Source organism: Tupaia chinensis, unplaced genomic scaffold, assembly GCF_000334495.1.
Source record: "Tupaia chinensis unplaced genomic scaffold, TupChi_1.0 Scaffold000576_1, whole genome shotgun sequence".
NCBI classification, from domain to species: domain Eukaryota; kingdom Metazoa; phylum Chordata; class Mammalia; order Scandentia; family Tupaiidae; genus Tupaia; species Tupaia belangeri.
This window is the reverse complement of record NW_006160090.1, coordinates 639,765-661,310: the sequence shown is the minus strand read 5'-3', so window position 1 is coordinate 661,310 and position 21,546 is coordinate 639,765. Positions and strand designations below refer to the sequence as shown.

The window sequence follows — 21,546 nt, the reverse complement described above, 5'->3', positions numbered from 1 at the left end:
CTGGGGGACACCCACACACACACACACACACACACACACACACACCTAGAGGGTGTGTTTTAAGCCACCAGATCTGGGACTCGAACCACTGTTGGCCATGTGGCAGTCCAGCAATGTACTGCTATGGTATCTGCTGGCCCAAAATTGTAAGATTCTTTTGTTAGTCATCTGTTAAATATTAGCTACAGCGTGGTCAAAAATTCTTAACTTCAGGGGCCAGCAGTTAGCGTAATGGCTATGTTGCTGGACTCCCATGTAGCCGACCGCGGTTCGAGTCCTGGACCCGGTGGCTTAAACTCACACCAGGTGTGTGTGTGTGTGTGTGTGTGTGTGTGCCCAAGATCCCGAGAGGAGAATGGAGGAGAAGGGATTGCGGCGTGGCCATCCCCCCTGGGGGGTGATTTCTCGCTTTCTGTCTCTCTGTTTCTCTCTGTCTGTCTGGCTAATGCATGCACCCTGTAGCAAAAACCTCTCAAAAAAAAAAAAAAATTCTTAACTTCAGTCAGACCAGCAGTTCTCCCCTTCCTGGCTATGTTTTTTGTTTTGTTGGATATTTTCCTGTATTTTTTCTACTAGCTTAACTATTTTGCATTTATCATTTAGGTCTTGACTGTATATAGAATTTACTTTTGTGTAAACATTAAAGCACCAAGCCAAACTATATTTTCTACAAGGTAAGCCAGTCATTCCAATTCTGTTTACTAAATATCCTATTTGTTCCCCACTGATTTTTGAAGCCATTTTGAGCATCCAGCAAGTGTTCCTACAAAAACTGTTGTTTCCAAGCTCTCCTCTCTCTTATGACAATCTATCTTCTTGCAACAGTACTGCTCTGACATAGCACTAGCAATATCTGGTAGGATGATAGTCTCCTTTAGCTAGTTGAAAGTTTTTTTTTTTTTAGGTTTTTGCCATAAGGTGCATGCACTCACTTGAGAGAGACAGAGACATAGAGAGAAAGGTAAAGTGAGAAATCACCCCCTAGGGAGGATGGCAACTCTGCAATCCCTTCTCCATTCTTCTTTGAGGAGTTTGGGCATACATGCACACACACCCGGCACAAGATTCAAGTTGCTGGTTCTGGGACTTGAATGGTGGTAGGCCATGTGGGAGTCCAGTACCTTAACCACCACGCCACCTGCTGGCCCCAAAGATCTCTATTTTTCTATGTGAATTTCAGATACTTAAAAAAAATGTCCTTTCTTCATATATTTTACTTTTGAAATTTTTATTGTGATTATGCTATGTAGTAAATGGATAGATTGGTTGATAATGAACTCAGAAGACACAAGTTACATTTAATTGTGACATGTCACAAGTAATGCACTGTTGGTTTATTTAATTAATGTTCTATTTAAGTTTTGGCATCTATTTGTGTAAGTAAAACTGACCTATACTTTTTCCTTTTTATAAGTGCTTTCTTAGTTATAGCATAAAGGCATTGTTAGCGTCATAAAATGACTTAGTTAACTTCCTTATTCTACTTTCTGTAAAAAACTTGTATAAGGCAAATATGATTTTCTTTGCTGCCACATGGTTATAAAATCATCTATTAGGCTGTTTTAGTAGAGAGAAGATTTCAATGGCTGATTTCAGGTTATTGGCCATTCCATGTATTTCATGTCTTCCTGTTCTAATGTTGATATTTTATAATTTTATATAGTCCTGTCCATTTTATTCAGGTTTTCAAATTTTCTAGCATGCCTTTGCTAATAGTATTCTTCTTTTTACATTTCTGATTTTTTTTTGCATTTCTCTCTGTCTCTGTATCTCTGTCCTATGTCAATCTTGCCAGCATTGTGTTTAGTCTTTTTTAACTAACTATTTTTAGGAATTTGCTAATTATACTATTTTGTTGTTCTCATTTTTTTGTTTGTTTTTAGCCTGATTTTACTATTCTCATTTTCATGTTTTTTCTGAGTTTATTCTTTTGTTGCTTTTTTCTTTTTTAGATTTTTAAGTTAAATGATTCCATATACTTCTATTCCTTTCAGTTTTCCATGTAAATACAAAAAAGACTCTTAAATCTTCCTAATGGTATTGCCGCAACAGCAAGCATATATTTTGGCATTTCTTTTTTGTTTTTTTTTTCACTTTTGCATTTAATGTTTTTATGTACTTCATGATGTCTCTCGTGATTTTCTTTTTATAGACTAAGAATATATTTTACTTATATTTCTAGATGTATAACACTTTTATAATGATTTCAAATAATGCTTTATTTTATTGCATAGAGGGCAAATAATCTGTTGTATGTAAATGCCCATTTTCAGAATTTATTTAGGGTTTCTTTGTGACTTACTACGTGATGAGTTTCTGCGAATTTGTATGTATGTTTTTAATGAAATGCTTGTTGGCTATAAAGCTTATCTATTTAGATCAAACTTATTTATCATTTTATTAATCTTGAATCTATCAATTCCTGAGAGGGGATTGATAGGAATTTCTCCTGTGATTTTATTGGTTGTTATTTTATCAATTTTGAGGCTATATTATTGAGTGCTATTATAGACTGAATGTTTGTGTCTCCCCCAGTTCACATGTTGAGATTCTAACCTCTAAGGTGGGGGCTTTAGCAGGTAATGAAGACAAAGTCTTCACATATAGGATTAGTGTATTTAATAAAGACACTGAGAGAGGTCCCCTGCCCTTTCCACCATGTTTGGACATAGCAAAAAAGGAAACTATGAGCCACGATGCTGTTCCTCACCAGACACCGAATAGGCCATTGACTTGATCATTAGCTTCTCAGTTTCTAGAGCTGTGAGGGAAAAAAATATTACTGTTACTTAAAGGTCACCTAACCTGGGGACCAGCAGTTAGCATAATGGCTATGTCGCTGGATTCCCATGTAGTTAAGTGCAGTTCGAGTCCCGGACCTGGTGACTTTAACTCACACTGGGCCTGTGTGTGTGTGTACCCAAGATCCCAAGAGGAAAATAGAGAAGGGATTGTGGTGTGGCCATTGCCCCTGGGGGGTGATTTCTCATTTTCTGTCTCTCTGTCTCTCTTTGTCTGTCTGGTGAGCGCACGCACCGTATAGCAAAAACCTCTCCAAAAAAAAAAAAAAAAAAAAAAAAAAAAAGCCACCTAACCTGTAGCATTTGTTATTGTAGCCAAACGGACTGAGACAGGTGTATATTTACTTATGATTGTTATACATTCTTGTTATAGTATTCCTTTACTGTGATATAATTATCATCTTTGTTCTTTATGCTATTTTTTAAAATTTTTTATAACAAATCTATTTTGGCTGACATCAAAAATAAGCATTTTGACTTTTGGTTTCTATTTGCTTAATAGATTCACTTCATTTTCAACTTTCTTCATGATATATGTTTTGAAATGCCTTTTATAGACAGCATACCTTTTAAAAATTGAACCTTGACTGGGTAAATACAAGTCACTTTTATTTATAATAACATATTTAAACATTTGGGGGCATGTAGCTTCATGTTTTCTATCTGCTATGCTTTCTTTTTGTTTCAGTTTGTTTTTATTTTTTGACATCCCCATGCACATCCACTTTCTATCGTTCAGTGGATCCACTGTATTTTATTTTGCTGGTTTGAGTTAGTCTACCAACCCATACATTGAACTCTTTAAGCAAAATATGTATTTATAACAAAGTTCAAACCAGTGTTTTTGCTTCATATTTCTGATAGCCTTCCTAATCTCTTTGACATAATTTACAATGTATATTTTAACCTCTTATTCTGTTTTATCAATTTTGCTTTTTCTAATACAAGTGAATCTACCAACGTGTTGTCTTTCTTATTTCTCATGCTTCTTAGATTCTCACAATGTTCACCATTTGACTGATTTTTATCCTCGTCTGTTCGCTCATTTGAATGGTCATACTCTCCTGTGAAGAGCACAAGGACATAGGGGTCAGCCTATGCTCTTTTGGGTGAGTTAGGGGGTCCTCGATGTGCTTCAGGGAGAACAGCCAGTCTGAATTTCCCCATTTCCTATTTTTCCTGTGTGTGTTATTCTTGTCTACTGTAGACCACTGGGAATGGTTGAGGTGGGATAATGGAGGAGGGAAACCACCCCGTGACATCTACACCATATCACATCACAGATGGAGGGAGTGAGCAACCATTGTTACAGTTCAACGAGTGCATTCTTGCTCACACAGCTGGGGGTTTGTTCTGTGCAGGGTGCTCTGTACCAGTCTCTGAAGCCCTGAGCTCTCCTTTTTCTGAGCCCTGAACTTATCTAAAGGAAAACAATGGGACTGGTGCATCACAGACTAGAGAAATATTTAGACTAGGAGTCAGAAAAGTGGGTTCTAATTTGATGTCTGTCATAAAATTAGAAGCCAAGTCCCTTCTCTGCGAGAAGCATTTCTAGAGCAGCTAGTCTTAGGGTCTGTGTAGCACACATACGGCTCTCTGGGCCCTAGCCATTCTTGCTGACCCTCCGCCATAGGATTCACAACTTGTATCAATACTAATGAGCCCTGAGGATGGAAACCCATTGAATTTGTTTAGTCTAGGGTATCTCACACTTTCTTGGCTTTGGGCTCTTGTAACTGAGGACAACATGGGCAATTATTGCCCGGGAACAAACTTCCAGGAGTACTACTTTATGACCTACATTTTCTTCACGTATGGAAAGTGGACTGCATGAACTACGTGCTGCGGGTGTCATTTATGCGGTATTACTTTCTTCCTGCCCATTCAATGTGCTTTTCCCTTGCTATGTCCTTGCTCTTCTCAATGTTTCAGTTTTTTCAGTAGTAACTGCAGACAGGATCCAGGTGTTAATCCCATCCCCTGCATTATTGGTAATTTAATTGGATGGGATGTTGAGGATCCTAAATTTATCCCCAAAATTTCTAAAGCAAGCCTAAAGGAGTGTTTTGCAAAGGGTGGAATTTCAGACTCTGTGACAGGTATTTGACTCCAAGGGCTTTCTCCCTGTCCCTACAAAAATGTCATCTGTTTAGCCACCTCCTCCTAAGACCAGCACTATTTTGCTCTAAGTGAAGAGCAGGGACTTAGCAGCCTCCAGTTACTGATCCTTATTTTGAAGCACTTAACAGACATAAAAGCTCAACTCCACAAGAACAGTTGTTATTTCCTCTCCTAGCTAATAATTTCTTTACCCAAAATGTCCCCTTTGTATCTTCAGGACAATAAAATGGGGAAAATGGATTTTTTAAGAAAGTAATTACACAATTGAACATGTGATAAATCCACTTAATAGGCAAGAATTATCAGCTTTTGGCTGCCTTCACAGTCCAAATTCACAAAGTAATTCACAACTCATTCACTGGAATTCAGCACTATATCCCAACATAGGACTTACGATGAGATTAACGTAAAGCAAACTGCATGCCTTTCCCGTGGAAGATGGCCACTCAGACTGCTGAGAGATCTCGTGCTCTGATGCCCTGACCTGGTGCCATAACATAGGACAGTGTGATCCGCTCTTCCTAAGGGTGGCACCTATGACCCTTGGCACCTGAGTGAGGACCAGAGACCCAACACTCCTGAACCCTGTCATGCCAGGCAGATGGAAAGGGCCTTGGTAGATGGAGCCCTTGGATCTGATACTGAGATGACTCATTTAGTCGTCCATGCCTCCATCCAAAACTGATGTCTTTAAATATTGATTGTTGGGATCAACAGATGGTGTAATGGTTACGTCGATAGACTCATGCAGTCTACCACAATTCGAGTCCTGGACCAGTGGCTTAAAACTCATGCTGGGCACATGTGCTTATGTGCCCAAGATTCTGAGAGCCCCCAGGTTTGGAGCTCTCACCTGGCAGTCAACCATGTGGGATTCAGCTGCCTTAACCACCACATCACTTGCTGGCCCTTCATTGGGAGAATCTATAAGCTATTAAGCTTCTCTGAAGCTCAATGCTTTTAGGTAAAGTGGGGGTAGTAATAATTATCCTCGGGTGGTTGTAAGAATATAATTAATATTTTGTTCAGGAATGAATTTAAAGTACAAGCCTCTGAGCACAGAGTCCATCACATTTTAAGCACTGGGAAGGCGGTGATGATGATGATGATGATGTCAAACTGTTTTGCTTCTGAGTATTAGATCATGGTTCATGGTCCTCGGTTTCTCCTTTGACCTCAAATAATCATTTTGTCGTTGCACCTATGCTTTTATATTGCATGACTTCAGATGCTTGTTTTGAAAGTACTTACTGAATAAATAAGTCAATGTACATATTCTTAACAATAGAGGTACAGTAGACTAATACTTGATATGCTATATTAAACTTAGTGGGGTTTTTTTTGGTCTTTTTTTGGTTTTGTTTTGGTTTTAGAAATTTTTGCTATGGGGCACATGAGCTTTCTAGAGAGACAAAGAGAGACAGAGAGATAGAAAATAAGAAATCATGCCCTGGGAGGATGGTCACACTGCAATCACTTCTCCTCCATTCTCCTCTGGGGAATTTGGACATGTATGCACATGTGCCTGGTGTGAGTTTCAAGTGGTTGGATCCGATATTCAAACTGTAATCGATAATGTGGGAGTTCAGCACCTTAACTGCTATACTACCTGCTGGCTCCAAACTTAGATTTTTTATTCTCAATTATTTCTTTTATACTGGAACTATACTTCCAAGAATGAGCCAGAAGATTCTTGGCCTTATCGCTTCAGGGGAGGATTATGTATTTGAATAAAAGCCAAATTCTTCTGGTTTTTTTTTTTTTTTTTTTTTTTTAATTTGCTAGAGGCATGTGCACTAACCAGAGACAGACAGACAGAGAGGGGGAAAATGGGAAAGTACTCCCCATAGGTAATGATCATGCTGCAATTCTTTCTCTTCCATTTCTTCCTTTTGGATTTTAGGAATGCATGCACCTACACCTAGTGTGTTTTTGAAGTTGCTAGGCCATGTGGGTCCAGCCTCTTTAACCACCATACCACCAACTGGCCTGTTACTTTAAGTTGGGTTTTTATTTCTTGAAACCAAAAGCATGATGTATCAGAGGTTTTAATGCTACCTTCTATGTAATTATAACAATAACAAAAGCAAACTAGCATTTTCATATTTTTATTTATTTATTTTCTAGTAGATAAAATTATATATACTTAAGGTGTACAGCATGATTTTTTTTTAAAGGTTTTTTTTTTTTTTGCTATAGGGCACGTGCGCTTGCCAGACAGACAGAGAGAAACAGGGAGACAGAAAGTGAGAAATCACCCCCCAGGGGGGATGGCCACACCGCAATCCCTTCTCCTCCATTCTCCTCTCGGGATCTTGGGCACGCACGCACATGCGCCCAGCGTGAGTTTTAAGCCACCGTGTCCGGGACGCAAACCACGGTCAACTACATGGGAGTCCAGCGACATAGCCATTATGCTAACTGTTGGTCCCAGCATGATGTTTTGATATAAGTATTCATTGTGGAATGACTAATCAAGCTAATTAACATATCTATTACCTTTCCTATGTATCATTTTTGGTGAGAACATTTAAAATCTACTATCTTAACCATTTTCAAGTATAATTAAAAAAAAAATTGCCAGAGGGCACATGTACTTGCCAGAGAGAGAGAGAGAGGGGGGGGGGGGAGGAAAACAACCACCAATGGGAGGCGAAAGCAACCCCCAATAGGGAGTGGTCACACAGCACTCCCTTCTCCTCTAGGGTTTTGGTCACATACACACATGTGCCTGATGTGATTTTCAAGCCACAGGGGTGGGATTCAAACTATGGTCAGTAATATGGGATTTCTCCTAGTGATTAGGTGACAGTGCTAGTCCTATGGTCTATTTTAGCTAGCTTTTTATAACAGTGCATTTAGTAAGGTCTATTGATATTCATGTTCCCATCTGAAATTTGCACTAAGCCATAAAATGTCAATCAGGGGTAATTGTGCCTACTTTGCTAATGAGGAAACTGAGGCACAAAGATCTCCTTAAGATTGTGGAATTAGTATGTGGTAGAGCAGAGACTGGAATCCAGGTCATGTGATGATAACCTTGAATTCTCAGGCATCACCATTCCTCCTGTTCTTACTACCTACTCCCCAGAGCAGTATCGCAGTGGATCACTGTCTGCAAGCCCTTAACAGGAGGACCGCATTCTCTTCACACTCAGGAGTGAGGCAATCAAAACCCAGGCTTAAGGTGGTCCAGAGGAATTAGGCTTTGATCTTACAAAGTAATACCAGACATTTGGTTAAAGCACTGGACTCCCACATGACTAACCGTGGTTCAAGACCTGGACCCAGAGGCTTGAAACTCATGCCAGGTACATGTATGTGAGTACCCAAAATCCTAAGAGGAGAATGAAGGAGAAGGGATTGTGACATGGCCAATCCCCTGGGGGATGGTTTCTCACTCTCTTTCTCTCTCTGTTTCTCTGGCAAGCACACATGTCCTAAAAAAGTGCGGCTTATTTCATTGGCTTATTTCATTGTGTTTAAAGAAATTTTTCCCAAATAATTTTGTTGTGGAAATCTGCTATGTCTACATCTTACATCACAGGAAGTACTGAAGTAAGATATGAGTATTAAATAGAAATAGGAGTTTTATATAAAATATTGCCCAAGTTGAATGTCCCTTCTAAGTAAGTGAATTTATAACATCTTAAAATATTTTCTAGCCTAATTCACTCAAATAACCCCCAGCCACTTTGGCAAAAGACAGGGGGTAGTGAATTGTCTATTTGGCTAAATCTACTGTCCGAACTCATTGGCTAAGTGCCAGCTGTAGAGTTGACTTTGGTTGCATGTGAGCCTGCCTCCAGCATAATAACTCTTAAGTTGCAGAGTGATTTAGAGGTAGATTAGGTTTCTTTTTATCCCATGACTTGGTGTTTCAACCTTGACCTAGTAAAATTGCCCTTTTTCGGGAGGAATTGGTAATGAAATCATTGCCATCACTCAATTGCATATCCTTCAAAGACCATGGAAAAAATAAATAAAAGAGTTTCTATGAGAGAAATTCTAGTACAATGCTTTTAGCTATACCAAGCCAAAGAATGGGAACATTAAAAAAAAAAATTACCGTAGAAAAGATGGACCAGAATGAGCCTCTGCAACTTTTCTTACTGCAAATTTTAAGGAAAATACTATAAATCTCCTAGAACAATTCATTTTGAGATGAAATAAAGCTTTTGTTAGATTAGAGCATGGAATTGAGCATGATGTGAAAAAAGCCTGGCAGCTCCTGGGCCTTCCTGTGAGCTGTGGTGGTGGTTCTAGACAGCAAGGTCAGAGGCCCTCACTGGCCTCCAGAAACATGAAGGCCATGTACTTTTGTAACATTCATTCAGAAAATAGGCAAATATATTCCTCAAAAACTTAAAGGAAACATAAAAGGACTTTTCTTAATCAGTGGTTCTCAACTGGGGGGCAGTTTTGCTACATAGGAGACAGCTAGTAATGTCTAGACATTTTTTTGGTTGTCACAGTTTGGTGAGGGAGTGTTACTGGCCTCTCGTAAAGGCCAGAGAGGTCGCTTAACATTTAGCAATGCACAGCATGGTTTCACAACAAAGATTTATCCAGCCTCAAATGCCAATAGCTCTGAGTTAAGAAGCCCTGCGAGGGTGGTGTATTCTAAAATGAGTGTCTCTTCAGTCATGTACTAGGTATGAAACTTACTTGCTAATTTAAACAACTGCACTTTGTTTAAAATGTATAAAGAGAGGAGACTGGGAATTGTATGTGTCTTCAAATAATGTAGCCACATAAAAATGAGCATCTCTGACTCACAGAATATACCCTCAGGGTATAAAATAGAAGCCTAGTGTTATTTGACTTAATATGTGATGTGCTCCGGATGTTCCTCCCCACTAACGACTAAATAAAACTAAGTGATGTTCTCAGTGCATAGACACTAATAATTTTAGTCTTCGTTTCCCCCATAAAATGAACGTGCAGTAACAGATCCGAGGAACCACACACGAGCGGGGGAACCTGTGCACCCACACTTGCAGGAACACAATCGCCGGTAACAGCAGGACAGTTCACCCTGGGCCTAAATTGTTTGCAAAGTGTGGCAAGCAATTACAGAACAGATTCTGAGTCTCAATTTGCCTCTTTAAAAGAGGCCTGCATCCCGGGTGCTTCTCAGTTATTTAGAGTTGGAGCAAAAAGAATGCTTAACTATGCAGATGAACTTCTCATTCTTTATATGAGGCAGCAAAATAAACACCTTAACAGTTCATGGTTCCCCAAGTGCATTAGTTAATCGGTCCAATATCATTCGAATTCTCCTTGCAGCTCATTGAGTTGGAGCCTAGGAGCAGATAACAGGCATCTTTAGCTACCGTGTACTTACTCCAATGACTCTCGGGTTGATGGATGACTTTGTGATTTTTTTGAAACAATGCCAGCCCAGGGCCTTGTGGTCCCAGCGTCCAAGATCTCTTGTTGTGCTTTGGGGCGAAGGCAGGGAGGGAAGGAGGGAGAGAGGGGACTCTGCAGTGCGAGGCCTGGCTCAGTCATTTTTAAAATCAATACTTGCTCTCCAAGCCTCGGATAATTTAGAGAACATAATTCAGAATTCTCCCTTTCAGCATGTATCCTCCATCAAAGGGGTGTTTTCATCCAGAGTCAGCACAATGCTTGTGTGACCCAGGAATGCACAGATAAGGTTAAAAAGAAAGAAAGGAAAAGTACATTTCTTCTCTTTCTCTCGCTCTCTCAGCATCTTTCGGAGCCAGTATGTGTGTTTGCGTGCCTCGTTGTGAATGTCTCTGCTTAGAACAGAGAACCTAAATTATGGTGGCTGGTGTTATTACTTCATAGTTAAGGCTTTTTTGGGGGGGGGTATTTTCCATTATAAACCCTTAGCCTAAGGGATGTCAGCCTCAGATAATTTATTCCCAGCAGGTCAGATATAAGATACAAACATTTCAGCCCAAGGGCTGTTAAATCCTGCATTTCACCTCATTTCAGAAAGTGCTATCAACAGTAGTGTTTTGTGGTAACGATACATTTTTTCCCCCTATGCACAGAAACAAAAGGCTTCATTTGCTTAAAAACCAGCATAACACCTATTATTTAATCCTTTAGCTTCTATTCACTAGGTTGCGTTTTAAAAAGGAGCCCCAGTGGAGACCATCTTGGTCATTTAAGTACAAAGAGCTTGAGATTTTATAGCAATTTTCCAATACTAATTACATTTCATACTATCTATCATATGCATGGCTTGCAAAACCCTATTGATTTTAATGGATACTAGTGCATTGGGAACAAGTTGTTTTATGACATGTTATGTTATAGGACCTCTATGAAATACCTAGATCTTAAAATGTGGGTACAGATATACTCTCAATTATCCACAAGTGGATTATCCACTTGGTCTATTACCCACAACATATTTTTTTTTTTCCCACAACATATTTTAAATTAAAGCTGCTGTCATTAGGTGACTCCATAGCTCTAGGCCACTTTCTGTCATCAGTTTCCTATGCTATTGGAAATTCAGACTCATTACAATGCTTGTGCTAACATGATTAGTAGGGGCAAACTATTGGAATTGTTGCCGAAAATGTAAATATAAAAGACCTGAAGATTATGTCATATTTCGGATTCTACTTGTTACAAATTCCTTTCTTTAGCAAAACAAAGAAACAACAACTATAAACATGGGGTCCTTGACATGTAGTAAAGATGAAGTATCACAAGAAAGAAGCATTACTGGGCATTGTCTATAAATGATGGGCAATATAATGTGATCTGAAATGCTACCTGTCTTGTGAAGCCTTCCTGCATTGCACCTTTCAGAATTGTCACCTCTCTTTCTGGGGTAGCCTTGAGAAGGGAAATGAGAAGGTGGGCTTTGGAATCAGAAAGGCCCGGGCCTGAATTTGGTTCCTACAACTCATTAGCTGAGTGACCTGGAAACAGCTCTTACTTTGTTGAACTTTACTTTCCTTATATTTAAAAGTGGTCAGAACAATGTCAATGAGAATGATGTAATACATGTAAAGTTCATAGCTTGGTCTTGGCAAATCCCTTGTATTCAATGTATGCTCGTTTCTTTCCTTTCCACATTGACTTTTTCACTGGATTTTGAGTTCTTTGGAAGCAGTATCCATATTTAATTCACGCTGAGACTCCCAGTGTTTGGTAAATTAGGTGTAGGAGTCTAATGATATTTACTCAGTTAAAGTGTGAATTAATTTTGTTGTTTTATATCTGAAGTGTAACATTTTTGAATTTCCACAAATCTGTTCAGATTATTTCATTATTAATTTCTCAGAATGACAGCTAGTTCATTGTCTTCATGTGTAGAGAGCAAGTACATATAGGTTTTTCTTAAATAAATTGATCCTTAAGAATATTATGAGCCAGGCTATGGCATTGTGTTAAGGCAGCTGAATCCTACATGGCTGAATGCATGATTAAAGTCCTAGAGTCAACAGCTTGAAAAACATGCTTGGTGCACATGTGCACATGCCTAGAACCCTGAAAGGGAAAAAATGAAAGAGAAGGGGTTGTGGTGTGACCATGCCCCCTACGGGATAATTTCTCACTCTACCCCACCTCCATCTTTCTCCTGTGAGTACACACTCCCTCTGACAATTTTAAAACAAAACAAAGCAAAACAATCAACTAGACCATTATTAACAGGGGCTGGACCAATAGCATAGTGGTTAACCACTGTGCAGAATCAGCTGATCCCACATGGCTGACCAGGGTTGAAGTCCCAGCCCCAGCAGCTTGAAAAACATGCCAGGTGTGTGGACACTTGCTTGGGATCCTGACTGGATGAAGAATTTGAGAAAAAATGATTATGTCATGACCAATTTTCACTGGGGGCTGCTTTCTCTCTTTCTCCCTCTCTCCTGCAGGTACACACACTCATTAACTTTAAAAAAATCATTAACATATGTATATGGCCGTGTTATGTGTATAAAGGCCAAGAACCAACTAAAATGAACAGCAGGAAGCATTCCTTGGCAAGTTCATAAATTACTTTATTGCCACTAGCAATAGTCTAAAGGCTACATGTGTAAATAAAAGTTTTGCCATGATTAAAATTACTTATAAATTTGCGATGTTTTTCATTTTTTCAGTTAAGAACGCAATACAACAAACCTTCATAGACTTACAATTTTAATAAAAGCTGAAGTCCATAACCAAATAAGCAATTAAAGCTGGGAAATCAGACCTTTTTTTCCATGGGGCTTCTTACCTGTGAACTTCTGCTGTTGCCCTTCCTGTGTCCAGTGGACATACCATTTAATTTCTTACCTAGAGTCTTCCTTCTCTGTCCATGGTACTGATCCATTTCTGTGGCAGTGATCAAATATTTCAACAAAATCAAGCCCTGGTAATTATCCTTAGCCCTGAATGTTGGACTTGGGTGACTGACAAGCATAATAGCCATATCATCCTTCTCAATACATTTATTTGTTTCATTTTTGGATGACATGCTATTATTATTTAAAGCTATCATTATGAAAGTAATATATACTGACATGTGATAGACATATATAATCCAGAAAGTTTGTTCTTTCTTTAAGCAAGCACATTTTTATTTAAGTTTCTTAGATGCTAAAAACAAAACATGCCAAGATAACTCCCGGACACAGGCTATTTGAAATCTGTAACTATACTGTGCAAACTATACTGTGAACCCAAACTTCAGGCACATCTTTGGAAAGAAGCCCTCATGCTTGCATCTGTTTCTAACATCAGTGCATTAAAACCCACAACAAAATAGCCAGGCATTTCAACCTTCCCTAGCAGAATACTTTTTATTTACTTTGACAACTTCAGTCTTCCAATCAAAGGCAACGTCTCTCTTTATTGCAGTAACGAGAGAGACTCTGCTTATCTGAAACCCATGTCACATTCATCTTACCAACACAGTGCTAATGAAAAGGACAAACAATTGGGTCTTTCTTGGTTGCCTGCCTGCAACAGCGTAAGTAGTAAGTGCGTAGCAACAGTATGTGAATAACATACCAAAACAAACATGGTCAAGTGCAGCAGGATGAGTGGATTGTAGAGAGTTTAGTGTCGTGACTGAGAGTTAATTTCTATTCAGTCAGGTGAGGTACAAATGTCTCAACTTTGCTGGAAAATGGTTCCAATTGCGGCTGAATGGTATAGTTTCCTGCAGGATACGAGCAACCTTTTATTTCATGTTTTAAAAGGCTTTTTGAGGTTTGTCCATTTGGATAGGAATCTACACAACAGAAGTTGTGAACAAATACTGGAGGCTATGCCAGACACATCACAGGCCAGGTTTGTGTGCCCAAAATTTCTCCAGTAAGCAAGCAAGAGGACAAAAATCCCTCTTGGTATGGCAGCACCGGGAGCTCATTGGTTCTGTGCAATATGGTAGGCCCCACTTCACTGTTGAGAAGAAGATTCAGGGTGGGTCCAGGGCTGTAGCTCTTTTCATATCTAAGTTTTCTTAAGCCATGATTGAAGAGAGTCATTCAGGAGAAAACCAAGTCATTCCTCATTGAATTTGGATCAACTAGTATAGCTGTGTGGAAAAGGCAAGCTGCTGCATAGATTTTATGAAAACAATATAGGGGCCAGCAGGTGGCATAGTGGTTAAAGTGCTGGATTCCCACATGGTCAATTGTAGTTTGAGTCCTGGACCCGAAGGCTTGAAACTCATGCTTGGCGCATGTACATGTGTGCCTAAAATCCTGAGAGGAGAATGGAGGAGAAGGGATTGCAGCATGGCCATCCCCCCTCGAGGATTATGTTTCATTTTCTGTCTCTCTGTCTCTCTTCCTCCAGTGAGCATATGCACCCTATAGCAAAAATCTCTCGAAACTAGAAACAATATAAATTACCTAAACTTCCCCCTGAAATTAATCATATATGTGCTAGATTCTTAGATGGAATAGTACATGAGGTAGAGCTATGAACAACCTCCATTGAGGTTTGTAAAAACAAATATATCGGCTTTTAGTTTATTTAAAGCATTTTATTTTATTTTATTTATCACATATTTATAAATCTAAACATGAGATATTTCAGTCTTGGGGTATCTGCATAAAATTGTGGTACATATGGAATAGGAATTTTTCTTCAGACACCTAGGAAAGGGTCCCAAATTACAGGCATTAAATTACTGAGATGTCACTTGGTAAGCTCTATATCTGAATCATTTGAGTCCAAAGATAGGATTATACCTGTCAAATTTTCTTTGAACCAAATAGGAGAAAGTCATAACAAGTTGGCTGATACGTTTAGGTTTTGAAAACAAAAACTTTATTAATATCCTACATGGTATGATTTTTTCATACCCTAATTTTGCCAGGTAATTGCCTCATTCCTCACTTTACCTGACTTGGGATGCCACTCACACTTTTTAAAAAAATTATTTAATTTTTATTTATCACCATTATTATTTTTCAATTTTCTATAGTGCATGTGCACACACCAGAGAGAGAAAGAAAGAGAGAGAGAAAGTAAGAAAGCAAGCTGCCAGATCCAGGACTCGAACCAGGGTTGGCCGTGTGGGAGTCCAGTGGCTTAATCACCAACCACCTGCTGGCTCTGCAACTTACATTTTAATGCAATAAAATCTACCAAACTTCACAATCACATCTACCAAAATGAAAAGAGGCTAATCTGTGATTCTAAGTCCTATGTCCCCTAGCTTGAGTAGTTTCCTGTTCTGTTTTTGGTTTTGTCCCATGAAGTTGTATGGCCTTGCACACCAGAGCAGCCTTGCACAAATCAATTCTCCAGTTCCTCCGCAGGCAGGTATCAGAATGCCTTGGGAGAGAATGGAGGTCTTTGTCCAGCACTACCAAGTGAGTGTCATATTTGAGCTGCACTCCTACAGAGAGGTGGCCCAGAGAAAAGGAGTTGATGCCCCTGATTCAATTTTCAGTCTCTACTAGTCAGGTAATTGCCTTATGGCTATCGGCCACTATGAAAGAAAAGAATCCTGGCCATTCGGCCAAAACCTGGTCTGAACGTGAACCCAGGTTTGCATCTGAGGACAGTTTCAGGAAAGGAGGCAGAAACACCATGCTTTCCCGACAGTCTATTCTGCAGATATCTTGAAGCATCTTCAGAGGAAGTCACTTGCCACTGAATATTGCAAAAGATGTTTTAGAAGAAAGAATAATGTAAAAAAGCAACCTGTGAAGTCTTTGCTTAGGTTCTGAGATACACGAGTTAGAGAGGCAATATATGAAAATACCCAACTGTGTCCTAGGAGAAGAAATTAATTTTGTGAGGAGTTCTATGAGAAGCTGGGAAGTAAATAGCTGTTCGGTTGTTGGAAAAATCATGACACATTTTTGCATAGAAAACCAGAAAATTATGTCATGACATTTGTGATGACTAAAGATAATGTATTAAATGTTGCTAAATTGTCTAAAATGTCTTTTAGATAGGCAGTCTGTAGGACAAATTGTGTAAGTCTAGCTTAAAAAAAATCTACAGTGTACATTATTTTCTGTCTACTGTAATTTAATAGTATTGAAATGTCTCCTTTTACTAAATTTTATCCGATTGTTTAAGACCATAACTTAAAATTATTTTAAAGAACTGGGTATTTTCATTTGCTTCTCTAGGAATCTAGTTTGTATCTTAGACATCTGCATTTTTTTTTCCTTAAATGCATGTGCAATTCTTGTATTCAAGGAGGAAAAGCTTCTAAGTCTTTCTATTTGGTGCTATAGGAAAAACTGAAATGCATTCTGGTGTCCACACCACCCTCCCCCAGCCCAAGTCACTTCGTGGGCCTCATATCTCTTAAACCACCTGCTAATCATAACAATTGCTAATTTGAGCCCTTTTTAGTCACTTCTGGTGACACTGACAATGCCATCTAGTTTGCAATGGCCATGTGGTCAGTCCCCCACCCATCCTTGCCGGCTACTGCTGTGCCTTTAGCTGGGGTCCCCATTGTTCTCCCGGCCTCTGCTGACCATAAGCAATTCCTTCTTCCCTAATCTCAGGGGATCTGCTTCTTTCACAATGGGGGCAGGGCCGTTTGCTTTGTGTGCAAGATAATCTTCCATAGAATTGTTCACATATGCAAACATACACATACAGAACACACACCCACCAAAACTGACCTCTCGGGGTGGATGTGGGAGGATCTGTCTACACATGGATACACACACACACACACACACACACACACAAACACATGCATTTTCGAATTAGCAACAACACTCACTTCTCAGCCCTGCCTCATACCTAGAGAATTACTTTAAAAATTTGGCAGCCTACCTATTTGCAAGTCACTCAGTAATAGCTCTTCATTTCAATTATTTGGGCTTCTTCCTGCCCTTTTAAAAAATCGTGATGCCTTTCTTCTTAGATATGACAGTGTCTATCTTTTCCTTCACCTTAAGACTCCTGAAACCCTTGCATGCCCTGCCCAGGCCTCAGGAAAGCATTTTGGAAATGAATGGGAGTCCCAGTCACCAGGCATCCCTGCCCTGAGTAAATGATTTGAATCGAGGAATGGATCGTTTAAACTTGCACTGGACTCGGGAGCGTCCGCTGGCTGGACAGCGGATACCATTTCCTGGATTTCCACGTAAGTGGTATCCAGTATTTGCAATCGCACTTCTCCACTGCACTTTGATGGATTTAAAGCCGGTCATTATGTTTCAGGGCAAGTTGTGGCAGGAATAAAGGTGAGTTGTTGGAGCCAGCCATTTTAATCAGGAGACAGCGTTACTCCGTTATCGTTAAAGCTTACCATATGCCGTGAGAAGGGAACGAAACATACACTTGACTTTTAGGGCAGACTTCTTTTTAATATTTGATTTTGTAGGGAGGCAGGAGAAGTAATTCAATAACACGTTTTAAAAATATTTCACTGCCTCGGTAATTAGGGCACCTTTTGTTAAGCCCTTTGTAGGATTGTGTCTCTTTTCGCCTAAAATGTTGAAGTAAATTGAAAAGAAAAAACCCTGCCATTTCCGTGGTTTCGCTGGGAGCCGCGGCGCTACCCGGCCGCCGAGCACGCCCAGAGCTCCCCCTAGGCGCTGGCACGTGACACAGCAGGAGGAAGCCGCGGCCGATCGATAGGGACTGAGTCTGCCGGTGTCTAAATCCACACACAAAAGCCCTGGTTGTGGCCCACAATGTGGCCTCCTTTGTGCCCTCCATCCGAGAGTGGACTCGCAAATGTCTCCACGCGTGTCAGAAATTTCAGATCGAGGCAACTATGGGTGTTTTTCTTTGTGTACTTAGAGCATAAGTGCTATGGAAAATGAAGTTGAAATTAAAATGGAATGTGCTGCCCTCCAGCAGTCCAGGACGGCGGCCCTGCTATAGCTTTGGACTCTGTCCTCTGTCTCCTGGTGCTCCAGGATTAGACTGGCTCTGCATTTATTTGGGTGGGAAGGCCCCACCGTTGACATTTTGGTGGAGGGCGGGGCTGTCTCTGCTCCCTAAAAGGATGCTACACTTCTAACATAAGATCTAAGAAAGCCATGTGGGTGTAAGGAGAAGAATACTAGACTTAGACTAAAGGTGTCAGTTTTCTTCCTGGCTCTGTTGCCTAAGAGCTGTGTGACTTTGGGCAAATCACAACCTCTCTGAGCTTCAGAATGGTTTTTCGATAAAAAAGGAAGAGATTTGATCAGAAATCTCAGTAATTATACCCAGTTACAAAGCATGTCTTGAGCCTTAATGTGACAATTTTTTTTTTAAGCTTGCCAACCAACTCAATGTAATGTTTCACAGAATTCTTCCAAAGTCTAAGCTGGTGAAAAAGAATAGAGGTGTGTTTGGGGGCCATGCCTAGGCTGCAACCAGCAAAATGTCAATTCCATTGACTCCACAGCATCTTCATAACTAACCTAAACTCCCATTTGATGCTAGTCACTCTTTAAAGGCAAGCCAGTTGTCCCAATCCTGACGACATTGATCAGCAGCCACATTGATTGGAGTGAAGGTGCTCTTTTCTCCTCTTTCATCCCTGCTTGCCAGTTGCCTCATCACTGATGGGAAAGTGGTCTTCCCTGTGCTGGGTCAGTAGTGGGCACCTTCTGGGGCAGGCAGATCCTGAGTCACCTTTCCTTGAGGCCAGATCATCTGCAGGTGCTTGTTCATGAAATTTCCCGAGAAAAACTCATTTGCTTTTGTGTGTGAAAGCTGCTCTGATGTGAAATTGGAGGAGAGGAACTTGCATGTCTGCCCACGTAGGAATAACAGGGAGCTTACCCAGGGCCAAGGCTGTGACGAGGCCAAGGATGCAGGGCATGCATGTTGGGGTTCAGGTGCTAAGGTAAGGATAGAGCCCAGTGGCTCAGCCATGTGGCCGGTTTGGACTTTTAGAAAAGTTCATAAGGGACCAGCAGGTGGCGTGGTGGTTAAGGGTGCTAGATTCCCACATGGCCGACCATGGTTCAAGTCTGGGACCTGGTGGCTTGCTTTCTCACTTTCTATCTCTCTCTCTCTCTCTCTGTCCCTCTCTGGTCAAATTGAAACAAAGAAAGAAAGTTAAATAATTCTTTTTTAAAAACATTACCAGCCTAATCACTGATTTGTGCAAGGCCGGTAATGTTTCTCCCTCCTGTTAATAATGAAATTACACTGATAATTGTTCCTCTTGGTTAAAACTCTGCCCTCTCTAGCCTTACTGTCTTTATCTATGCTTTTCCTCTTCCCTGAAAACCCTCTAAGAACTCGTCCAGCTGGTTAGGGCTCAGGTAAAAAGCTTCCATGCCAACAGGCTATCTCAGCACTGTGAGTATTGACGTTAGTCACTCTTCAAAGGCAAGCCAGTTGTCCAAATCTCAGAGGTTCAGTGATATTTTTGTTATGTAAACAGCACCGATGGTCAGCTGATTTGCACTGGTATGGCTCTGTAATTGCTGAAATACTGAAGTGTTCATGTTCTGGTTGGCAATAGCTATAGCCCGAGCCCAGGTTCCCTGTTGTCCCACCCCTCCCTTGCCTCAGCCTCCCCAACCTCCAGCACATCAGCAGTTAGGGCAGCTAAGCAAAGGAGAGGACCTTTTGGACCCAAAGCTATGGACAACCTCTGTTGATTGATGGTGACTGAATTTTATAGACCTTCAATTATTTTTAGTATTACCTTAGTTACAGTCATTCCTCAACTTCATGTCTGCATTAGACTGAGTCTCATTTCCAGTGCCAAAAACATGTAACCATCGTCTGAAACGATGGTAGTGGATGAAATGGATTGTTTGAGGGTACTTTGATACACCAGACATTGGGCTAGGTGACTTGCATACGTGGCAGGGAGCTGATAGTAACATGAATTTCTATTTTACCCTTGTTTTCAGAAAAGGCTCAGGGAAGGATACCAAACCCCCTGTCCAGGAGACAAGCCATATGTGGCAGAGTCAAGATGATTTTGTTTGTTTGTTTGTTTGTTTGTTTGTTTGTTTTTCCAGTGAAATCGGATTGTCCTTAAAGAGAACGATCTCTAGGAGTGGGAGGGAAGGAAGTGGTTTAACTAGAGGCAGGCATGAGAGCTAGGGAGGTTTGTTCCAGTAGTGAATTATGAGCTACTGCTTTTGTGGTGGCCATCTGGGTGCCCTCACTTGGCACAGAGGAAGGAGGGTCTGTTGTCATGACATGTCCTACATGGTCGTGGACGATGACACCTCAGCGATGGTGGCCCTGGGCCAGGGTTAGAAGAGCTGCTCTTCTCTGATGTCACAAGTGCCTCATATTCTTCCCTACCCCCTTAGAAAGACTGAGAAAAGCTCACTGATACGAACAGAAGTTGGCTTTCCTGCTCTCCACTGTGGAGTGTAGGGGTTGATTACCAGATCTGAGATTTGATTTGGAAGAGTAAAGCAATATGACATCTATTTTATTAACATGGCAAATTAATACTAGTAACATATGTGTTATTTCAGAAAATAAGTAATGATGTTTGAAATGTACAGTTCACATGCAACCATAGTGTTTTTTTGGATGTGTGCTTCATTCTTTTTGGAAGAGTTTCGGTGCACTAGTTCTTTGGGGGTAATTTTAGATGTGTGTGGTTCACACTGTAAAGTTGATGTGGCTCTGCATTTTTGTGTTTTTCTTCTTAAATACTATCACAAAGCATTACGATCCCTTAAGTAACCTCAGCTATTACAGATGTCACATGAATGTCACATCCAAACCTAGTATTTGATCACGAAATTTGATTTAAGAGCAGCAGCTTCTTGGCCATTTCTAGAGTCACATGTTTAAGAAAAGTTTATTTAAACTCAATATGTCATATAAAAAAAATATTTTCAGGACCCTGTGTCAGTCAAGCAGATAATCTTCTTGGTTACTTAGGCATTTTGTTGATTCAATTTGACTTAAAAATATGGGCATGAATGTAATCATTTGGGGTCATATGTGTAGCTGTCTTGTGAACTTAGAATTAGTTTGAGAATTGCCAACAACTAAGAATCAAAGTGATAAACTTGGGACAACCACAAACTTGTTGAAAGCTGTCTTTTTTTCAATGTATAATGTTACCTTATTTAAAAATCCTTTTAATATTATGTAGAACTTTTAAAATAACCCAGAGAAGTAATCATGGAAGGTAACATTATTATACCAATTTCTTAGATATGGGAATGTAGACTCAGTAGATGAAATGAGTTTAAATAATGGACAGTTAAGGGAAGCCAGGAATCAC

At 40.1% G+C, this 21,546-nt stretch overlaps 1 pseudogene; it reads right to left on the bottom strand.

Moving 5' to 3' along the window:
- The window catches only part of LOC102475844 (40S ribosomal protein S8-like), a 25,233-nt pseudogene extending 7,691 nt beyond the window's left edge, over nt 1-17,542 (bottom strand).
- Nucleotides 17,543-21,546: the final 4,004 nt, after the last annotated feature.